A 9,795-nucleotide genomic window follows, 5' to 3' on the forward strand; every position below is an offset into this window, starting at 1 on the left:
TTAGTCATCAAAAGTTGCATAATGCTCCTTAGACTATAGCAGTTTCTCAGAACTTTCTTCTAAACTTGACAAATGTGAGGCGTATTAATAAGGTATTTTGTAGAATGTCCCTCAGCTGGAATTTGTCTGATGTTTTCCCCATAATTAGACTGGGGTTATGGGTTTTTGGGAGGAAGACCATAGAGGTGAAGTGATATTGTCATTATATCACATCAAGAGTACATAATATCAACATGATTTATTGCTGCTAATGTTAAGCTTAATCACTTGGTTGAGGTAGTATTTGTCAGGATTCGCCAGTATAAAATTACTATTTCCCCCTTTTCCAGATTGTTCCCTTTGGAAGGAAGTAACTATGGGCAGCCCACACTTAAGAAGAAGTGGGAAGTTATGTTTCATCTTATTCAGGATGGTTTACATGGGAGCTTTGTCTCTTCTCCATTATTTATTTATTCAATCATTTATATCAGGATTCATGGATATTTATTTTATACTTTAGATCATACATTAATACTACTTTATTTTTTTGCTCAATTTGTTCTAACTTTGGCCATTGGTAGCCCTTTCAGTTTGTTCCTCTGTCATTTTCACAATCTCCATGATTGGGAGTTTATGTTGTTGTTGTTTGTTTGTTTATTTTTGTCTATTTATTTTGGTACTTACTTTCTGGCTCTATAAGACGCTCTGGACATACATTGTATTTTCCCTGACCCACTACTAGGACCAGCCATTTCTCTAAAGAACGCTGGTTCCTTTTATTGGACAATGGTACCAGAAATCAAGATCTGGATATTAGGTGTGCTCCTTGCTACTGGAGAGTCTCTCAGCTGACAGAGTGAAGAAATATACCTGTTTCTATACTAAGATATGTATATACATATCTATAAATATTTCTGTAGTAACCATCTGTATCTATATTAAATTAATCCTGGGTTCATGCTGACATCTCCAACTATAATCCATTACCACATGGATCATTCTAGCATCCTCCCATTGCTTATCTGTAACCTCCCAATCCAAGAACAGAAAACTTAACTCTATTGGTTACTTTTTCATTTTATTCATAGCATCATTGATGAGTAGAACGTTTTAAATTTGATGACGTCTAATTTGTGATTTTTTTTCTTTTATTTTCAGTGCTTTGTTTCTTTAAGAAGTACATACAAGTACATACAAGGTCATGAAGTTATTCTCCTGTGTTTTCTTCTAGAAATTTGGTAGTTTTAGCTTTTATGTTTAGGTCTGTGATCTCCCTAGAATTAATTTTTGTGTGATGTCTCCAATTTTTTTCTCACCTTTCTCACTGGTCCAGCATCACATATAAATGAGACGTGTAAGTGTGGCTGTTAGTGAGAAGAGTTCCCTCTGCAAACCCTCAAGTAATTTTCTGAGTTAACTAAAACTGTAGTACTTTGGTGCATTAAGAAATATATAACAAAGCATAACATACAGGAAGGACACAACATTGCATGTGCAATCTGTTTAGCAACAAGGCTGAAATTGGCAATCTTAGTGAAAATAATTTCAGCTGAAAAACTGTGGCAGGAAACCATACTGGAATGAGTTGAAGCTTCACTGGGAATTACTGAAACACAGGCAGAGAGTATAAGTGACAAATCAGCTTTTAGTGATGAAAGGACTTTGAAGATTAATGACTTGTGTTAGATCCCACAGCTAATTAAGTAGCAGAGTCAGAATATATGGCTTATTTCAATGTTGATTTGAGAATGGAAAAGCACATAGGCTTTGGATTCAAATAGATGGGGTTTAAAATTGCAGCTTCACATTGGTCAAGTTCTCTGACTCTCCATTTCCTTATCTACCTCTTAGGAATGTTGGGAAGATTAAATAAAATAATTAGTTCCAGTTCTGCTTCCTACCAAGATGCTGACAAAGCAGAATTGCTGGCTCTCTCCTCCAAGATCAACCTCAAAGGAGCCACAGAGGAGGAAAATATGCCAAGGTACCTAGTAAACACCAAATACCAAGGAAATAGAAATTTGGGGGGCAATGTGGATCTTCTGAACTGGTGTTTATGAGAAGATGGATATAGCTTGGGGCAGAAGGCAGTGGAGGATAAAATAGGAAATTATTAGAGTTTGGCTTCATTTCTCCTCTGCCATGCTCTTGGGACAAGATGAGCCTGCTCTTATATAGCAGCAAATAAGATCTCTTGGAGATACCTAGAGAAAAATAAAAATAGATATTTGAAAGTAAGAAAATACATTAGAAATATTTGTTGCTGTTTAAAAGCTGCTAAGAAGAAAAGAAAGGGAACATATATTCACAATAACCTAGGATGAAAGTCTCTAGATAATATCAAGATATGGAAGATGAGAGTAAAGAGAAAACAGGGATAAGAGGCTGTACTAAAATTCTCATCTAATAAGGGGCTTTTACATATGGTACTTTTGTAAAAGCAGGACACAGAAAATGGGATAAACTGAAATTACAAATTAAAATGATAGAAAAAGTTATAAATATATCAAAAATTACAGTAAGTATAAATGGAATAAACTCACCAGTCAGAAGATAGATTGGATTTTAAAGATCCAAATACGTGCTGTTTGTAAGATATATACCCAAAGCACATGGATATAGAGTGAAAAATAAAGGAATGGTATATATTATGTCAGGCAAATACTAACCAAAAAGAAAGCTGATGAACTGTTAGGGATGGATACAGTCACAGTGTCATGACAAAAGGTTCTGTTCACCAAGGTAGAGCAATTTGAAACACGTATACATCTGATAAAATAGATTCACAATGGATGAAGTAAAAGTTTATAGAACTACAGAAAAAAACTGGTAAACCCACTTTATTGTAAGTGATTCAACACACCTCTGTCATTATTGATAGACCAAACAGACAAAATATTAGCAAGGATATGTGGAAGATCTGATCAAAATAATTCACAAACTTGACCAAATGAACAAGGAACAATCAGAGAATACGTATTTGTCTCAAGTACACATGGAACAGTTGCAAATGATCACATACTAGGCCATGAAGAAAACTTCAACAAACTTCAAAGAATAGATATCCTATAAAGTTAGAGCAAAAAGTAAGCTAAAAAATTCCTGTTAAATAACTTGTTTTGAGGCACCTGACTGGCTCAGTCCATACAGCATGCAACTCTTGATCTTGGGGTTGTAAGTCTGAGCCCCATATTGGGTGTAGAGGTTACTTAAAAATAGAATCTTTAGGGGCACCTGGGTGACTCAGTCAGTTGAGCATCCAATTTGGTTTCCACTCATGTGGTGTGCGAATAGCATGGAGCCTACTTGGGATTCTCTCTCTCTCTCTCTCTCTCTCTCTCTCTGCCCCTCACTTTCTCTCTTTTTCAAAATAAATAAATAAACTTAAAAAAATAAAATATTAAAAAATAACCCTTGGTTTGAGAAGAACTTATGATGGAAATTTAGAAATGCCTAAAACTAAATGGTAATGAAAACAATTCAATCAAAATTTGTAGAAGAAAGAAAAATGGGTGCTTTGAGAGAAATTTTGAGCCTTACATGCTTAGGGTAGAAAAAAAGAAAATCTCAAAATTAATAAGCTATGTGTTCCTCTTAGGAAACTAGAAAGAAAACAACAAAGCCAAAGAAAATAGAAGGAAACAGGGACATCTGGCCAGCTCAGAGAAACATGAGAGTCTTGGTCTTGAGGTCATGAGTTTGAGCCCTATGTTGGTTGTAGAGGTTACTAAAGGAAAATAAATAAACTTAAAAGGAAAAGAGAAAATATGGGGCACCTGGGTGGCTCAGTCAGTTAAATGTCTGGCTTTGGCTCAGGTCATGATCTTTCGGTCCGTGAGTTTGAGCTTCACGTTGGCCTCTGTGCTGACAGCTCAGAGCCTGGAGTCTCCTTTGGATTCTGTATCTCTTTCTCTCTCTGCCCCTCCCTACTTACTCTCTCTCTCTTTCAAAAATAAATAAACATTAAAAAAGAAAATAGAAATAATGAAAGAAAAAATGAAAGCAATGAAAAAGAAGGCAAAGGTACAATAAGAAAATCAACACCATTAAAAAAAATCAACATAGTTAAAACTTGATTCTTTGTAAAAATTAGCATAGATAAAACTTAATACGATTGATTTAAAAAAGACACGCAAATAATGTCATGAATAATAATATACAAAAGGGACTATACCAGTTATCTACTGCTGTGTAACAAATTATCCGAAAGTTTGTATCATAAAACAATATCCACTTTATTTGCTCTTGAGTCAGTGGTTCAGGAATTTGGACAAATATCAGTGGGACAGTTCACCTCTGCTTCATGTCTGTGGTTTCAGTTATATTTCTTAAATGTTTTCCATTGCACAGAGGTAAGGGTAGAGAAGTATGGGTGGTATCTCCAGTGGTCTGAGGAAGCAGCCCAGAGTGGTGTATCACATTCTAAAGTTAGTCAAACTCCCATGGTTTTCCTTAAAAGTCATCTTGAAGCATTTTTCTTCATAAAATGTGAAGTCCATATGGAATTTATTTTAATATTAAAGTGGTGTGTTACTCTTGAAATTTTCAGCAAATGTAGATACCCCAGGAGGAAGCCCCATAATTTTCCTGTGATTAGGTGGATGAGATGTTTATCTTTGGGCAAATGATACCTGAACCTTCGTGGTTCTGAACCTTCGTTTTCCCATATACAAATCATGGGAGTATTAATGTCTCTCTACATACACACTGGACAGAGTTGTGTTGAAAGTGAAATGGAAATAATGCATGTGAGAGGTGCCTGGGTGGCTCAGTCAGTTGGGTATCTGACTCTCGATCTCAGCTCAGGTCTTGATCTCAGGGTCATGGAGTCAAGTCCACATTGGGCCCTGTGCTGTGCATGGAACCTACTTAAAAAAAAAATGTATGTGAAAATGTTCTGAAAACTCTGAAGTTCTATATAGATAAAACCTGCTTTTGTTGTGAAAGTATTTTTAATTGGCAAAAAAAAAAAAAAAAAAGAAAAGAAAGTGATGTTTATAAAATTACAATCTATTTACACTATATTCACAAAATGAGTAGGTAGGCTCTTCTGATACAGTGTCTTTGGGAGATCTATGTTTTTTTTAAGAGTGGGGCACCTGGGTGGCTCAGTCAGTTAAGCATCCGACTTCAGCTCAGGTCATGATCTCGCGGTCCATGGGTTCAAGCCCCACGTTGGGCTCTGTGTTGACAGCTCAGAGCTTGAAGCCTGCTTGGGATTCTGTGTCTCCCTCTCTCTGCCCCTCCCCCACTCACGCTGTCTCTGTCTGTCTCTCAAAAATGATTTAATGTTAAAAAAAATTAAGAGTGATTGTCTGAGGGTAATTATTCCTTTTAACAAATTCGTAAACCATGCTAGTAGTTTCAACAAATAAGATAGGGATAGAAGGGAATAGAACATCTGGAACAAAATGAGTTGTCGGATTTATATGAAATTTTATTTATCTGTGTTCTATTTAAGCATTTCTAGGTTAAACTGCATAAATTGGCAAAGATATCTCAGTTAGTTGAGATTTTTACCATCAGAGGGACACCATCTTCCCAGTTAAAGAAATATTATTAAGTTAATAAGTACAAGTCTGCAAATTATTGTTCTTTCTATAAACTTTAACTGTGTAACATTTATGATGCATTCTAAATTAAAATAATGACCTAAAATCAGAATGATATCTCAGTATTAAAAATTAATGAATCACAGGGCGCCTGGGTGGCGCAGTCGGTTAAGCGTCCGACTTCAGCCAGGTCACGATCTTGGGGTCCGTGAGTTCGAGCCCCACGTCAGGCTCTGGGCTGATGGCTCAGAGCCTGGAGCCTGTTTCCGATTCTGTGTCTCCCTCTCTCTCTGCCCCTCCCCTGTTCATGCTCTGTCTCTCTCTGTCCCCAAAAAAATAAATAAACGTTGAAAAAAAAAATTAAAAAAAAAAAATTAATGAATCAGCAGTTTTTGTAATTTCAGAAATCCTGAAATAAAAAACTGTCAAGAAAAAGGCTTTAGAAAAGAGGTCATGGTGTCACTTAAAAATACATCAAAATTCCAAAAATAAAATAAATTAAAATAAAATAAAAAATATGTCAAAATTCCATTACTATATATTTTAGGGTAAATGAATACACATATGCAGAAGAAAGAATTCTATAAATAAATTGGTGATTTTCTTCTATGTGGCAGGAAATCATGCCAAGATCATATTTATAACAATGAATTCAGGTGTGTAAATGGGGAATTACTTTTACATAGCTGATGACACTGTAAATTAATATAATCTTTTTAGAAAGTACTTGGACAGTATGTGCTAAGAACCATAAAAACTTCAGAGCCTTTTGACCCCAAAATGCTGTATCTGATGATTTATCACAAAATCATATGCTTAAAGATGTTCAGCAGTTTCCAGACAATGAAAAACTGTAAGCAATTTAAATGTCAACAATGGGAGAATGGTTTAGTAAACAGTCTAATATGTTTGATGGCATAACATGCAATCACTAAAAACATAACTATGAAAGCCAAACATCATAGAAAAATGCATGTGACGTAGCGTTAGTGTTAATGAAACGTACAACGCTTGTTCACTGTTGAAAAACTGGACAGGAATATAGCAAAATTATGGCCATGTTAAAGAGGAGATGGAGAAGATTTTTTTCTTTCCTCTTTTCTTCAAAATGTTTAATAGCAAGACGCTGTTTCTTTACAATTACAAATGTGTTAAATTATTTTCACAATGTCAATCTTAAGAAAGATCAGAGACTATAAGTTTTAGACATGTTCAGTGGTTGTTTGGAGGCTTGGAGAGGATAAGATCTCAATGTGTTGATATAGTTTGGAAAGTGGAGCATTTGTTCCTCCACTCCACTTGCATAGGGTATTGATCAAATGGTAAAGAGTTGCAGTGTAGGAGTCCTGACAGCACTGACTCCGTCTTTGGCCCTCCATCTTGTCCATGCCCTGAAATGACCTCCCTCAGGCCTTCGTGTTCCAGGTCCGACCGCAAGGCCGGAAGCCTTGTTCTGATCTTCCCTAAACTGGCACACAAAAGGTGCCACTTTAGGTAACTATCCTGTGACCTTACCACCGTGCCCTTCCCTCTATAAACGCTGGGGATTAAGGTCAGGACTGGACAGAGAATAACTGAGTGGAGCTTGGATCATTTGTCCACTGGATTCCACCTCACCCCCATTCCAACCCCCGTCTCTAAGTTACCCTGGATGAAAGTCTAAACTGGATGGAATGGCTTGCATCATTTTTCAATCTCAAAGTACCTTCCTGGAGACTGGAGGATACTTCTTGGAGTTTGGAGGATATTTTACTGTCCCTGCTCCACCTTCTAACAGGGAGGATGGTGGGGAGGAGCTCAACAACCCACAATTAACCAAATTGTAGCATTAATTTGTATTTATTTACCTTAAAAAAATTGGTTATAGATGGGGCACCTGGGTGGCTCAGTCAGTTAAGCATCCCACTTCGGCTCAGCTCATGATCTCATGGTTCGTGAGTTCAAGCCCCGTGTCAGGCTCTATGCGGACAGCTCAGAGCCTGAAGCCTGCTTCAGATTCTGTGTCTCCCTCTCTCTCTGCCCTCCTCTGTTCATACTCTTTCTCTCTCTCTCTCAAAAATAAACATTAAAAAAATTTTTTTAAATAAACATTAAAAAGTCAGGTATAGAACCCACCAAATTTAGATAATTGGTTATCTTGTAAGTCTTCTTGTAAAATTTAATTCAACATTCATTGAGCTAAATACTAAGTACTGTACTTAAGCATTGCGCACAACATAAATGAGTAAGATACAGTTCTTGCCTTCAAATAGTTCTTCCAGTGGTGAAGAACTTGTAAACACCTTGTAACAAATCCAGAGGAACTATGGTGACCCCATGCAGCATTAATCAAGTTTTTTAGCTAAGCAATCACTTAATCAGCTAAACATCAACTGCTTAGTGAGTGTTGCTGCTAATGAATAAACTAAACTTAGTGAGATTTGGGGGCGCCTGGGTGGTGCAGTCGGTTGAGCGTCCGACTTCAGCCAGGTCACGATCTCGCGGTCCGTGAGTTCGAGCCCCGCGTCGGGCTCTGGGCTGATGGCTCAGAGCCTGGAGCCTGTTTCCGATTCTGTGTCTCCCTCTCTCTCTGCCCCTCCCCTGTTCATGCTCTGTCTCTCTCTGTCCCAAAAATAAATAAACGTTGAAAAAAAAATAAACTTAGTGAGATTTGAATGCACACCAATAACCTTTGAACATTGTGCTATTCTGAGTATATTTTTTAATGTCTTTTTATTTATTTTGAGAGAGAAAGAGTACATGTGTACTAGCAGTGGAGGGGCAGAGAGAGGGGGAGAGAAAATCCCAAGCAGGCTCCATGCTGGGGTTCCAGCCCAAGAACCTTGAGACTACGAACTGAGCCAAAATCAAGAGTCGGTCACTTAACCGATTGAGCCACCCAGGCACCCCTATTATCAGTCCTTTAAATCAGAGTAGTTCTTAGGAGTGTCTGGGTGGCTCAGTCAGTTGAGTAGTTGAGCCTCCAACTTTGGCTCAGGTCATGATCTCATGGTTCGTGAGTTCAAGCCCCGCACTGAGCTCATTGCTGTCAGTACCAAGCCTGCTTCAGATCTTCTGTCCCCCTCTCTCTCTGCTCCTCCCTCGCTTGTATTCTCTCAAAAATATATAAAATGTTAAAAAAATCATGGTTAGGGGCTCCTGGATGGCTCAGTCAGTTAAGCATCTGACTTCAGCTCAGGTCATGGGCCTGGTGGCCCAAGCCTTGGAATAGCAGGCTACCATGATGAGAAAAGGGTAGTAGTGAAAAGAGTGTGGGCTTTGGCCCTGCAGACATGGGTTTAAATGCCAATACTGTCATTTTTTTAATCCATAGGTTAAAGGCTACATATGGCATTGGTCAAGAGACTTCTTCCCGAGCCTCCTTTTGATAACAGCATCTTCCTCATAGAATTTTAAGATAAATTGAAGTACAAATTACAGATTTTCCATAAATGGTAATTTAAAATATTAACAATGTCAACAACAATAATAACTATATCCTTGGATCTACCAGTAGAAACTATGTACATTTCTATTTAAAATATTGAGAAATGGGGGCTCCTGGATGGCTCAGTCAGTTAAGCAACTTGATTTCGGCTCAGATCATCATCCTGCAGTTCATGCATTCAAGCCCCATGTTGGTCTCTGTTCGGACAGTGCCAAACCTATTTGGGATCCTCTCTCTCCTTCTCTCTCTGCTCTTCCCCTGCTCGCATGCTCTCACTCTCAAAATAAATAAATAAACTGAACTAAACTAAACTAAACTAAAATATTGAGAAATGAGAGGTGCCTGGCGAGCTCAATTGGTTGAGCGTCCGACTTCAGCTCAGGTCATGATCTCACTGCTGGTGGGTTTGAGCCTGCATTGGGCTCTGTGCTGACAGCTCAGAGCCTGGAGCCTGCTTCGGATTCTGTATCTCTCTCTCTCTCTCTTTCTGCCCCTCCCCCGCTCATGCTTTGTCTCTCTCTCTCTCTCTCCCTCTCAAAAAAAAAAAAAAAAAAGCATTTAAAACATTTTTTTAAAAAATTGAGCAATGAAGAGCACGAGGTATTGCTATCAAAAATTAGTAAAAATGACAAAATTTAATGTTGGTCACAACTATAAATTGTGAGAGTCTTTCTAGAAAACAAGCATAAAAGATGTTTCCTAATCAGTTTCTTGTGGTAAAGGATGGGTAAGATTTTCCTTAATTCACAACACTGTAAGCCATTGCTTTCAGTCAGCATTCCACCCCCTCAAATGTCCATTTTGAGATTTAAAGAAAGTTGAACCCCTTCAAACTTT

Source organism: Leopardus geoffroyi, chromosome B3 (genome assembly GCF_018350155.1).
Source record: "Leopardus geoffroyi isolate Oge1 chromosome B3, O.geoffroyi_Oge1_pat1.0, whole genome shotgun sequence".
Classification (NCBI taxonomy): domain Eukaryota; kingdom Metazoa; phylum Chordata; class Mammalia; order Carnivora; family Felidae; genus Leopardus; species Leopardus geoffroyi.